Here is a 12,538-nt window from a genome sequence, read left to right as displayed (position 1 = left end):
AGGAATCAAGGCACAGAAAGATTCAATAGCTGGCCCAAGGTCACAAAAAGCTAGTGAATTGTTTAGAAGCAAGGGAATCTGCTTCCTTAGGGGATCTGGTGTCACTGGCAACTGCTTTACTTGCTACTCCACAATGCTGGTCAATTATAACTTTTTGTGTTTTTTGAGGAAGCTACTATTAAAACATTTTTTAAAAACGAAATCAGAGGTATTTAATGATTTTTGAGGCTTCTGACTAATTTAGTTATTAAGCATAGCAAAATGACTTAATAAATTCAATGTTTATTTATAAAATCTACTTCATGGATTGTTGTGAGAATGATTTTACCACTCAGAAGTTTTGAAAATACTACAAAAACTATTGTTCACTTAGCTTATTATCTTAGGTGAGTAGGAGTTTTAAAGTGACCTTCTTATTTTTATATTTTTGGAGAGGGGCACTATAGAAATGAGAAATTGTTTGGTATTCAGTGATGTCTGTAATGGTGAGAGATTGGCTCCATTAGGTGGTTTGAATTTATGACACTATTTTGTGCATTAGCGGAACCATAAAGAACATCCTGGTGATGCAAGTTAATGTCCTTATGCAGATCTGCAGGGCTGATTGTCAGTTGGATGTGGCTGGATCAAAGGGAATGCATGTTCAGCTGTTGATAGTATACGCAGACTCTGCAGAATGATGCGTTTTCCTTGAAGTACAAATGTACCTTCTGCTACATGACATCACTTAACACTGACCATGTGGTAGTCTTTATTTTTCCATATGTGATACTTGTTGGCTCAGTTTGGTTATCTCTTAAAAGTACTTACTAGGCATTTCATTTTTCCTACATTTCCCCATATCCTTTGACCACTTTTCTGTTTGGTGCTGATTTTATTACTCAGTATTTATCTGTGCCTTTATAAATTCTGAGCTTTCTCGATATGCTTAACATGACCTTAATTCATAGAACTATAGTTCATAGAACATAGAACTATAAAATGTTCTATGTTCTGTGTTTTTATAGTTTTTCTGTTAATTTTATTCATTGGTGTTTTTAATTTAAGTATGATACAGGCATCTAACTAATTAAAAGCGATGGCAAAATGTTCTTTCATAATTTATTGATAATTGATGACTGTTGATGTGAAATGCCATTTTTGCAGTTCTTAATTCCTGTGTATGCATAGGAATGTAGTGCCTTTCTATTCTACTGGCCCATTAGTCTCCCTGCCTTTACATAGATTTTGATATTTATTACTTTTTAGTATTGTTCATGTTTTTAATTTTAATTAGAATTATAGTGTGTATGAATTTTTATTTTTTCTCCCATTTATTTATGTATCTTGCCATCATGTTTCATATTTTAAACAACTTTTATATAATTGAAAGAGATTTCTCATGCATCGGTTCAGTCTCCAAATGCCCACAGTGGCCTGGATCAGGGCTGAAGCCAGGAGTTGGGAACACAGTTCAGGGCCCCTCTGTGAGCTATCACCACTGCCTCCCAGGCTCTGCCTTACCAGGAAGCTAGAATCAGGAGCAGAGCTCGGAATTGAATTCAACATTTTAACTGACCTTTTAACTGCTAGGCTGTGCCCTATGCTTAATATTTTAAATGAAAACATTGTGTTAGAGGCCGGCGCCGCGGCTCACTAGGCTAATCCTCCGCCTTGTGGCGCCGGCACACCGGGTTCTAGTCCCGGTCGGGGCACCGATCCTGTCCCGGTTGCCCCTCTTCCAGGCCAGCTCTCTGCTGTGGCCAGGGAGTGCAGTGGAGGATGGCCCAAGTACTTGGGTCCTGCACCCCATGGGAGACCAGGAGAAGCACCTGGCTCCTGCCAACGGATCAGCGTGGTGCGCCGGCCGCAGCAAGCTACCGCGGCGGCCATTGGAGGGTGAACCAACGGCAAAAGGAAGACCTTTGTCTCTGTCTCTCTCTCACTGTCTACTCTGCCTGTCAAAAATAAAAATTAAAAAAAAATTAAAAAAATAAAGTCTTAAAAAAAAAGAAAAAAGAAAACATTGTGTTGGTTGTTGATTTGTCAGATTACAAATTTTATTCAAGGACATAGTGATAACGATGTGGAAAACTTAGGCAGTCACAGGCTGGCGTCGCGGCTCACTTGGCTAATCCTCCGCCTGTGGTGCCAGCACCCCGGGTTCTAGTCTCAGTTGGGGCTCTGGATTCTGTCCTGGTTGCTCCTCTTCCAGTCCAGCTCTTTGTTGTGGCCCGGGAGGGCAGTGGAGGATGGCTCAAGTGTTTGACCCCTGCACCTGCATGGGAGACCAGGAGGAAGCACCTGGCTCCTGGCTTTGGATCGATGCAGCCCGCCGGCCGTAGTGGCCATTTGGGGGGTGAACCAATGGAAGGAAGACCTTTCTCTCTCTCTTTTTTTCTCTCTAACTCTGCCTGTCAAAAAAGAAAAAAAGTTATGCAGTCTTTCATTTGGATTCAGTTAGTTTAACTTTTTAATAACACTAAGTTTGAGTCATTTATTTGATTTAAATTTAAAAGTAATCTGATGAGATGGTGCTGTATGGATTGAAAAAAATACTTGTGTACTAGTTTCTTAATGGTTTTATAAGGTTGAGCATCCTTTCTTAAATATATATAGTAATATATTTTTATATGTGTTTATATATGGTGTTTATATATATGGTGTTTATTTTCCATCAACCTTGTTTCCATGTTTGCTTCAGAGATCACGAAGAGCAGCTTCAGACCATTCAGTAGTTGTTCCCGCCCACTTGGTGGCCTGAGCAGTAGGAGCTGCAGACCAGTCTTCAGTGGGCTGAGCGCTCTAATCTTCAGTAAGGAACTGCTGAATAGGTACAGAGAGCACTAGGCTGAGCATCCCTAATTAGAAAACCTCAAATTTGAAACTTTTTTGGGTCTGATGACTTTAAGAAAGTTTTGGGTGTTGGATTTTCAGATTTAAGATACTCAACCAACAAAGTCTATGCATATTGCAAAATCAGGAAAATTGTGAAATTGAGAACATTAATGATCCCAAGTATTTTGGATAAGGGTATTCAACCTCTGTTAGTTTTTGAGGTTCTATTTATGGTTGTCCAAAGTTTTTGTGGTGAATTCTTCCAGTTTTTTTCTTTTTTAAAGATTTATTTATTTTAAAGTCAGGGTTACTCAGAGAGAGAGGAAAGGCAGAGAGGGAGAGAGAGGTCTTCCATCCACTGGTTCACTCCTCAATTGGCTGCAGCGGCTGGAGCTGCACTGATCCGAAGCCAGGAGCCTGGAGTTTCTTCCTGGTCTCCCATGCAGGTTCAGGGAACCAAGGATTTGGGCCATCTTTTACTGCTTCCCCAAGCCATACCAGAGAGCTGGATTGGAAGTGGAGCAGCCTGGACTTGAACCGGCATGTGGGATGCTGGCACAGCAGGCAGCTTTACGCCACAGTACTGGCTCCCATCCACTTTTTTTCAGGACGCATGTAACTGCTTATCCAATGTTGACTATTCAAATAATCTGTTTTAATCATAGGAGAAAAGTTATGAAAGCAAAAGACAGCCCTGTTTTGGTTTTTTGGCTCGTTACCGTCCTTTGTTTTCATGTAAGGTGCTTGTATTATGGCTGTGCATCTTAGTATGACACTGTTTTCCTTTTTTTTTTTTAAGATTTATTTTATTTATTTGAAAGAGTTAACAGAGAGAGGTAGAGGCAGAGAGAGAGAGGTCTTCCATCCGCTGGTTTACTCCCCTAGATGGCTGCAACGGCCAGAGCTGCACCAATCCGAAGCCAGGAGCCAGGAGCTTCTTCCGGGTCTCCCATGTAGGTGTAGGGGCCCAAGGACTTGGGCCATTTTCTACTGCTATCCCAGGCCATAGCAGAGAGCTGGATCGGAAGAGGAACAGCCTGGACTAGAACCAGCGCCCATGTAGGATGTCGATGTATCAGGCCAGGGCTTTAACCCGCTGTGCCACAGCACTGCCCCATTGTTTTCCTTTTGAATGCATGAATTGTCATAACTATTCTTTATGATTGTTTTCCTTGCTTTTGATACTACAAAAATATTTGAAAACATTATTAATTATTTAGCCATATACATGGTGGTTTTTCAAGATGAAATTGGTAAAGCTTTGATACTGGTTACCAGTTTGATGTTCAGTAAGTTTTTAATGAGTCATTATCTTCTGTCTGAGCCATTCTTTTTCTCAGAGAAAAACGTGAGATTTGTCAGGTAGATAACATGGGGCATCTGTTGTCAAAGCAGTGCTGTACCTCTTTCCTCTGTGATTTGGGTCCCTCCACACAGATGCCTTTTGTTCATCCTCTTAATCTCCCATCTTTTGGCTTTATTGAATAATGGTTTTAACAGGTTTGTGTAGGGATTTTTCAGTTGATTCTTATTGTTAACCTCTAAGATTCTCGATTTTGCTTTGGGGAGCTTGGCATCTCAAAGTCCTGAGCCTATCCTGAGTTCCTCTTGTTTTTGCTTTATCTTCTACTCTTGCAGGTTTTTCTGTTTCTCAGAATTTCTTGACTTCTATGCACTATGGTCTTTTTCTTTATGGGTTTCTGCCTTTGTACGTTGCTATTTTAGTGGGTTTTGGGAGAAAGCAGATAAATATGAGTTTCACCTGTCGTATAAATGGAAGACTTACTATGTCTTGTTAACAATAACTATGATTTATGTGTTTAATAACTGCTGCAAACCACCCTTTTGTAGGTGGATGTCATGAGTTGCTTCTTTTGTTAATAGCTGAGCTTCCTGCTCCCTTTTATAATTCCCTGTAACTCTGAAACATCATGGGCCTTTTCTTTTTTAAAGTTTATTTTGGGAGCCAGCATTGTGGTGTAGTGGGTGAAGATACTGCCTGCAGCACCAGCATCCCTTGTGGGCGCCGGTTTGAGACCTTGCTACTCCACTTCCGATCCAGCTCTCTGTTACAACCTGGGCAAGCAGTGGAAGATGGCCCAAGTGCTTGGGCCCCTGCACCCATGTGAGAGACCCAGAAATGCAGGTGTTGCAAGTACCAGCTTAACCCCCTGCACCACAGTGCTGGCCCCTCTCAGATCTTTTGCATTTAAGTCAGGTCCTATTTCACCGCTGTTTAAAACACTCCGTTGCTTCTCTTGACGCTTTTGAATTTTATTTTAAACTGGTCCATGGCCCATGGGATTCCTGGTTGTGAGTCTCCTCTTGGGCCCCACTTATATGAAGTCTCTGGCTTTATTTTCCTTCCATTTTGTTCTGCAGCAGTGGAACCAAGTTCACTTCAGGGTGTTTAGTCACTCTTACAGATTGACTGGAATGTTCTTGCTCTGATCCTTTCTCATTCAAGTTCATGTTGCTGAGTCATCTCTTCACATAGTCCTCTTTCACTTCTGGTTTGTTTCACCTGTCCTTTCTTCTGCTTCCTCTTCCTTATTACATTGTCATTTTGGTTTTTTGTTTGTTTTTCCTTTCCAGTACTTAGTCACTAGATGAAAAATGTAAAACTTTGTATTCTTAGTAGTAAGCCCATGCTCCGAAACTTACAAATGTGAGTTCCAAGAGATGAAGAACTTCATTTTACTTTTCTTGTTTGTTTCTGTAGCCTCAGTACCTTTCCTCTGGTAGGCAGTCAGGGCTTTATGTTGAATAATATTAGGGCTTCAACTGATCGATAAATGAGTGAATGCCACTACAAATGTAATCTGCAGGAGGTACATAATATTTGTGGGTTTTTTTTTTTTTTAAAGATGTATGTATTTGTTTGAAAGGCAGAGTTACAAAGAGAGATCTTCCATCCACTAGTTCTCTCTCCAAATGGCTGCAATGACCGGAGCTGACAGATCCAAAGCCAGGAGTCTGGAGCCAGGAGCTTTTTCCAGGTCTCTCACATTAATTCAAGGGTCCAAGCACTTGGACCATCATTTGCATATTAGCAGGGAGCTTGGATCAGAAGTGGAGCAGCCAGGACTTGAACTCACGGCCATATGGAATTCTGCAGGTGGTGGCTTTACCTGGTACACCACAACACTGGCCCCTATATTTGTGTTTTAAATTTGTTTGTAATTAAATAAAAAATACTTTAAAGGGGTAATTGAATTAGATAATTTTATTTATATTTGTTTATTTGAAAGGCAGAGAGACAGGGATTTTTTTTATCAAATGCTTTACTCCCAAAATGACCACAGCAGCCGTGCCTGCTGCAGGCTGAAGCCAGGAGACTGGATCTCAATCCAGATTCCCCACGTAGGTGGCAGGGACCCAAGGGTATTTGAGCTGTCAACCTGTTTCCTCCTTGAGTGTGCATTTGCAGGAAATTGGAATTGGAAGCAGAGCCAGGACATGAACCCAGCCACTGTGATATAGGATCCAGGCTGCACATGTGGCATATTAACTCCTGTGCCAGGCACTCACTCCTAAAATGTGTGTGTATTTGTAAATATTTGAGACCTGAGTGAGAGAGGTTGATATCTTTCATTCACTGATTCAGTCCCCAAATGTCTACAACAGCCAAGAACTCTGAGTCAAGAACTCCTCTGGGTCTCCCACTTGGGTGGTAGGAACTCCAGTGCTTGGGCTGTCACCTACTCCTTTCCCAGGTGAGTTAGCAAGGAGCTGGATTGGAGTAGTAGCCAGGACTTTAACCAGCACTCGACAAGGAATACAGTATCTGAGGTGGCGGCTTAACCTGTGCCACAGTGCCAGCCCCCAAAATGACCCAAAGATACTTGAGGTTTGTATTTAGCACAAGTGATTTTTAACTCAGTCCAATATTGTAGCTACTCCTCCATCTGAGGCTACTTCAGGACACCAAGTGGGTGGCTGAAACTGCAGATGGTACCAAACCTGTATATACTGTGTGTTTTTCCTGGATGTACATAGCTATAAGAAGTTTAGTTTATAGGTTGTGATTAACAGTAGCTAACGGCCAGTTAACCTGCTACCCACAACACCAGTATCACATGTGGGCACTAGTTCCAGTCCTGGCTGCTCCACTTCTAGTCCAGCTCCTTGCTAATGCTCCTGGGAAAAAAAGTGGAAGATGACCCAATTGCTTGGACCCTGACACCCACTTGGGAGACTCAGATGGAGTTCCAGGTTTCTGGAATTGTCCTGGCTCACCCCTGGCCATTGTGGCCATTTGGGAAGTGAACCAGCAGATGGATTATTTCACTCTTTCCCTCTAACTCTGCCTTTCAAATTAAATAAGTAAATAAATAATCTTTTAAATATGAAAAAAAAATTACCTGAGTATGGTCAGTCTCTTACCCGCCCCGCTCCTTCCTTGCTTCCCTGTCCTTTTTTCCAAATATCTTAATTCTTCATTGCACCATGATAATATTTTTGGATCACAGTGACCAAGGATAGCAAACAGTGGATTGGTGGGAGCAACCACTGTTCTTAAACACAATATGGGCTATGTATTTAGCACACACTATCTAGAACTGCAGGTGAGGGATTTTTGTTGTTTGTTTAAAATTTGTTTGAAAGGTAGAGTTGAGTTGGAGAGGGAGAGAGACAGAGAAATCTTCCATCCACTGATTCACTCCTCAAATGGCCACAATGGTTAGAGCTTGGCCAGACTGAAGCGAGGAGCTTCTTCTGGGTCTCCCACATGGGTGCAGGGGTCCAAGCATTTGGGGCATCTTCTGCTGCTTTCCCAGGTGTGTTAGTAGGGAGCTGGATCATAAGTGGAACAGCCGGGAATCAATCTGGCACCCATATGGGATGCCACTGCTGCTGGCGGGGGCTTACCCTGTTAAGCCACAATACCAACCCTACTTTTTTTTATTTATTTATTTATTTATTTTACAGGCAGAGTGGACAGTGAGAGAGAGAGAGACAGAGAGAAAGGTCTTCCTTTGCTGTTGGGTCACCCTCCAATGGCCGCCGCGGCCAGCGCGCTGTGGCCGGCGCACCTCACTGATCCGAAGGCAGGAGCCAGGTGCTTCTCCTGGTCTCCCATGCGGGTGCAGGGCCCAAGCACTTGGGCCATCCTCCACTGCACTCCCGGGCCACAGCAGAGAGCTGGCCTGGAAGAAGGGCAACCGGGACAGAATCCGGCGCCCTAACTGGAACTAGAACCTGGTGTGCCTTTTGAGCTGCAGCGCCGGCCCTTTTTTTTTAAGATTTATTTATTTGAAAGGCAGGAGTGAGGGAGAGAGAGAATTTCCACCTGCTGGTTCACTCCCCAAAGGGCTGCAACGACTGGAGTTGGGACAGGCCAAAGCTGGGTGCTTCATCCAGGTCTCCTATATGGATACAGGGTGCAGGGGCCCAAGGACTTAGGCCATCTTCCACGGCTTTCCCAAACACATCAGCAGGGAGCTGGATCAGAAGTGGAGCTGGCTGGTGCCTTGGCTCAGTGGGCTAATTCTACGCCTGTGGCGCCGGCACACTGGGTTCTGTCTCTCTCTCACTGTCCACTCTGCCTGTCAAAAAGAAAAAATTAAAAAAAAGAAGAAGTGGAGCAGTTGGGACTCAAACCGTTGCCCATATGAGATTTTGGCATTGCTGGTGTCTGTTTAACCCGTTAACTTCAGCCCCAGATGAGCATTCTGAAGAGGAGTAGGTGACGATTTTGAAATTTAAAGATTTTAACCACATTGTCCTTTATTTGCCCTTCAGTAGGAAAGAAACATTAACAATGTGAGAATGCATGAATAATAACAAATGAACAGTCGTCAGCCATCCTTAAAGTACTGAATTTGTAAATAGTAACAGTGCCACCTAGTGGAAGAAATGAAGCTACAAATTAGTGTGCAGGAGTGAACTTTAACTTTAAATTGTCCTCTGTGTCTATTAGAAGTGATGGTAATTCCTATCAAAGGGATTGTAGTAGTTAAAAGGAATTATGCACATAGGCAGTGAACACTCTGCCTGAGGCAGAGGGAGGCCTCAGTAACATAACTACTGTAGTTTGTGGTTAACTACAAGAGGTTTTGAGAATGAGATAAGTTTGAAGGGTTCTTGAATGTTCCAAGCAGTTGATTTTACAGCACCAGGTTATAGCTCTGAACACATTAGGATGGAAAGAGATTGGCAATAGGAGATAAGACTTTTTAGAAAATCATGTTTTGGGCAATGAAGGCCTGAACTGTACAGGGTGGAAGCAGTGGCTTTTTTAATTCCACAAGTACTATGTGTTTATCACAATTTAGAAAGTGATAAACACACAGAGATTCTCCCCTGAAGCTTCATCACACTTTTAAAAACCTCTGACAGGATTCGGAGGGGTAGAGTTGCACTGCCAAATTGTACTTTTTTAAAAAAATTAATTTATTTGAAAAGCAGGAGTTACCTAGAGGCAGAGGCAGAGGCAGGGAGGGGTAGACAGGGAGAGATTCCATCCACTGGTTCACTCCCCAAATGGCCACAATGGCCAGTGCCAGAGCTGGGCCAATCCAAAGCCAGGAGCTTCTTCTGGGTCTCCCACATGGGTACAGGAGCCCAAGGACTTGACCATTTGCTGCTGCTTTCTCAGGTACGTTAGCAGGAAGCTAGATCAGAAGTAGAGCAGCTGAGACTTGAACTGGCGCCCTGGCAACCAAGTGGGATGCTGGCCTTCAGGCGGCAGCTTTACTTGCTATGCCACAGAGTAGCCCAAATTGTACTTTTTTTTTTTTTTTTTGACAGGCAGAGTGGACAGTGAGAGAGAGCGACAGAGAGAAAGGTCTTTCTTTACTGTTGGTTCACCCTCCAATGGCCGCTGCGGCCAGTGCACTGCGCTGATCCAAAGGCAGGAGCCAGGCGCTTCTCCTGGTCTCCCATGCGGGTGCAGGGCCCAAGCACTTGAGCCATCCTCCACTGCCTTCCCAGGCCACAGCAGAGAGCTGGCCTGGAAGAGGTGCAACCGGGACAGAATCCGGCACCCCGACCGGCACTAGAACCCGGGGTGCTGGCGCTGCAGGTGGAGGATTAGCCTATTGAGCCACGGCGCCGGCCCCAAATTGTACTTTTTTTAGAAGTAGTATTTCTTTATCTGTTACTTAGCTTTTTTCTGTTTCTTAACCGTTTCTTGCTATTGAAAAATACTGTTGCAAATCATCTTTTAGCTCTTTGCTTATCTATGTTTTTTTTTCTCATAAATTCTTACTAAAAGGAAGACATGAAAATGAAGGCAATATAGGGATAGACTTTTCATACTTAAATCAGCTCCGATTTAGGAAAAAGTAGCTTCCAGGATAGCGCAAGATCATGTAGTCTAGTCATGGGGAGGAGGGAATAGAGTTTACCAATAGTGTGTCAGACACCCTTAATTTAAGTGTTTCTCTTCTCACCATATTTTTTAAAATTTTAGTTTTTAAAAGATTTTTATTTATTTGACAGGTAGAGTTACAGACAGTGAGAGACAGTCAGAAGGAAATGTCTTCCTTCCATTGGCTCACTCCCCAAATGGCCGCAACAGCCAGAGCTGCTCCGATCCGAAGCCAGGAGCCAGGTGCCTCCTCCCAGTCCCCCGTGCGGGTGCAGGGGCTCCAGCACCTGGGCCATCCATCCTCCACTGCCCTGCTGGGCAACATCAGAGAGCTGGACTGGAAGAGGAGCAACGGGGACTAGAACCGGCGCCCACATGGGATGCCGGTGCCACAGGCAGAGGATTAACCAAGTGCGCCACGGCGCCGGCCCCACCATCTTGTACCAGAGCTTTTTTTTTTTTTTTTTTTTTTTTTTGGTCAGGTAGAGTGGACAGTGAGAGAGACAGAGAGAAAGGACTTCCTTTTCTGTTGGTTCACCCTCTAATGGCTGCTGCAGCTGGTGGTGTGGCCAGTGCACCATGCTGATCCGAAGCCAGGAGCCAGGTGTTTCTCCTGGTCTCCCATGCGGGCGCAGGGCCCAAGGACTTAGGCCATCCTCCACTGCCCTCCCGGGCCACAGCAGAGAGCTGGCCTGGAAGAGGAGCGACCGGGACAGTCTGGCGCCCCGACCGGGACTAGAACCTGGTGTGCCGGTGCCGCGGGCGGAGGATTAGCCTATTGACCCTTGGCGCTGGCCACCAGAGCATTTAAATTGCATACTAGTCTAAAAGAAAAATTGTGAGTTCCATTAAAGGGATAGTATCATTTTGTGTTTTTTTGTTTTTGTTTTACTTTTTGAAAAACCTTGTGGTAGGAGTAGGCTTTTGGCACAGCAGTCAAATTGCTGCTTGGGACACCTGTATCCCATGCTGGAGTGCCTGGGTTGAGTCCCGTCTCAGATCCTTATTCCAGCTTCCTGCTAATGTGCACTTTGGTAAGCAGTAGGTGATGACTGAATTGAGTCCTGGGCTTCTGGCTTCTGTCCTGACCCAACCCTAGCTGATATAATATCTCTGTCTAAGTCTCTCTGACTGTTTAAATAATTCTTTCAAGTTTAAAAATTCTAATAAAATATACATAAGAAAATTTACCATCTTAACCGTGTTTACGTGTACACATTGATAGTGTTAAGTATCTCCACATTGTGGTGCATCCAGTCTCCAGAACACTCTTGTACAAAACTGAAAACTCTACACCTGTTGAACAATCACCAGTTTCCCCTTTTCACTTAGCCACTGATCTGTGTATGAATTTGACTACTCTAGGTGTTGCGTATACCCATGTTATGGCATGTGTTGAAGTTTTACAGTTTTAAGACTCAGTAATACTTCAGTGGCTACATACGCTGCATTGTTTATCTGTTTATTTGTCAGTGGGTACTTGGGTTGCTTTCACCTCCTCGTATTGTGAATAATGCTGCTAGGAATACTGGTGCACAAATAATATCTGAAGCTACCTTCTAGTTCCCTGGGTATGTATATTCAGAAGCTCAATCGTTTGAGCATATGATAATCTTCTTGAAGAATTACATGTTGTTTTCCATAATACTGTATCATTTTACAGTCCTATGGTGTACAAGCATTCTGTCTTCTCCACTTCCTTGTCAACGTTACCTCTCTTCTGTTTTTGTAGATTGTATCTGTCTTAATGGGTATAAGGTAGTATCATTGTGATTTTTTTCTTTAAAAAATTAGAAATGTTGAGTATTTTTTTCATGTGCTTATCGGCCATTGATTTATTGTCTTTAAAGAAATATCTATTCAAATTCCATGCCTATGTTAAAAATATTTGAGAAACAAAGTTGGAGAGACTGAGCTTCCATCTGCTGATTTACTTCCCAAATGCCTGCAGCGGCCAAGGCCAAAGCCAGGAGCTTGGAACTCAATCCAGGTTTCCCACATGGGTGACAAGAGTTACCTGGCTATCCCTGCTGCCTCCCAGTTTCTGGATTGGCCAGAAGCTGGAGGCAAGAGCCAGAGCCAGGAATCTTAACCCAGGCACTTTGATGTTGAACTTGAGCATCTTTTTTTTTTTTTTTTTTTTTTTTTTTTTTTTGACAGAGTGGACAGTGAGAGAGAGAGACAGAGAGAAAGGTCTTCCTTTGCCGTTGGTTCACCCTCCAGTGGCCGCCACGGTTGGCGCACTGCGGCCAGCGCACCAGGCTGATCCGATGGCGGGAGCCAGGTGCTTCTCCTGGTCTCCCATGGGGTGCAGGGCCCAAGCACTTGGGCCATCCTCCACTGCACTCCCTGGCCACAGCAGAGAGCTGGCCTGGAAGGGGGGCAACCGGGACAGAATCCGGCACC

The 12,538-nt window shown here is 43.8% G+C and overlaps 1 protein-coding gene across 1 annotated transcript in view; it reads left to right on the top strand.

Annotated features, from left to right (window-relative positions):
* RPRD1A (regulation of nuclear pre-mRNA domain containing 1A) overlaps window positions 1–12,538 on the top strand; it is an 87,621-nt gene that overhangs the window by 48,207 nt on the left and 26,876 nt on the right. The gene's annotated exons all lie outside the window — the stretch shown is intronic.

The sequence above is a fragment of the Lepus europaeus genome, chromosome 9, assembly GCF_033115175.1.
Source record: "Lepus europaeus isolate LE1 chromosome 9, mLepTim1.pri, whole genome shotgun sequence".
Classification (NCBI taxonomy): domain Eukaryota; kingdom Metazoa; phylum Chordata; class Mammalia; order Lagomorpha; family Leporidae; genus Lepus; species Lepus europaeus.
The sequence above is the reverse complement of the archived record's forward strand: the minus strand, read 5'-3'. Positions and strand labels throughout refer to the sequence as shown.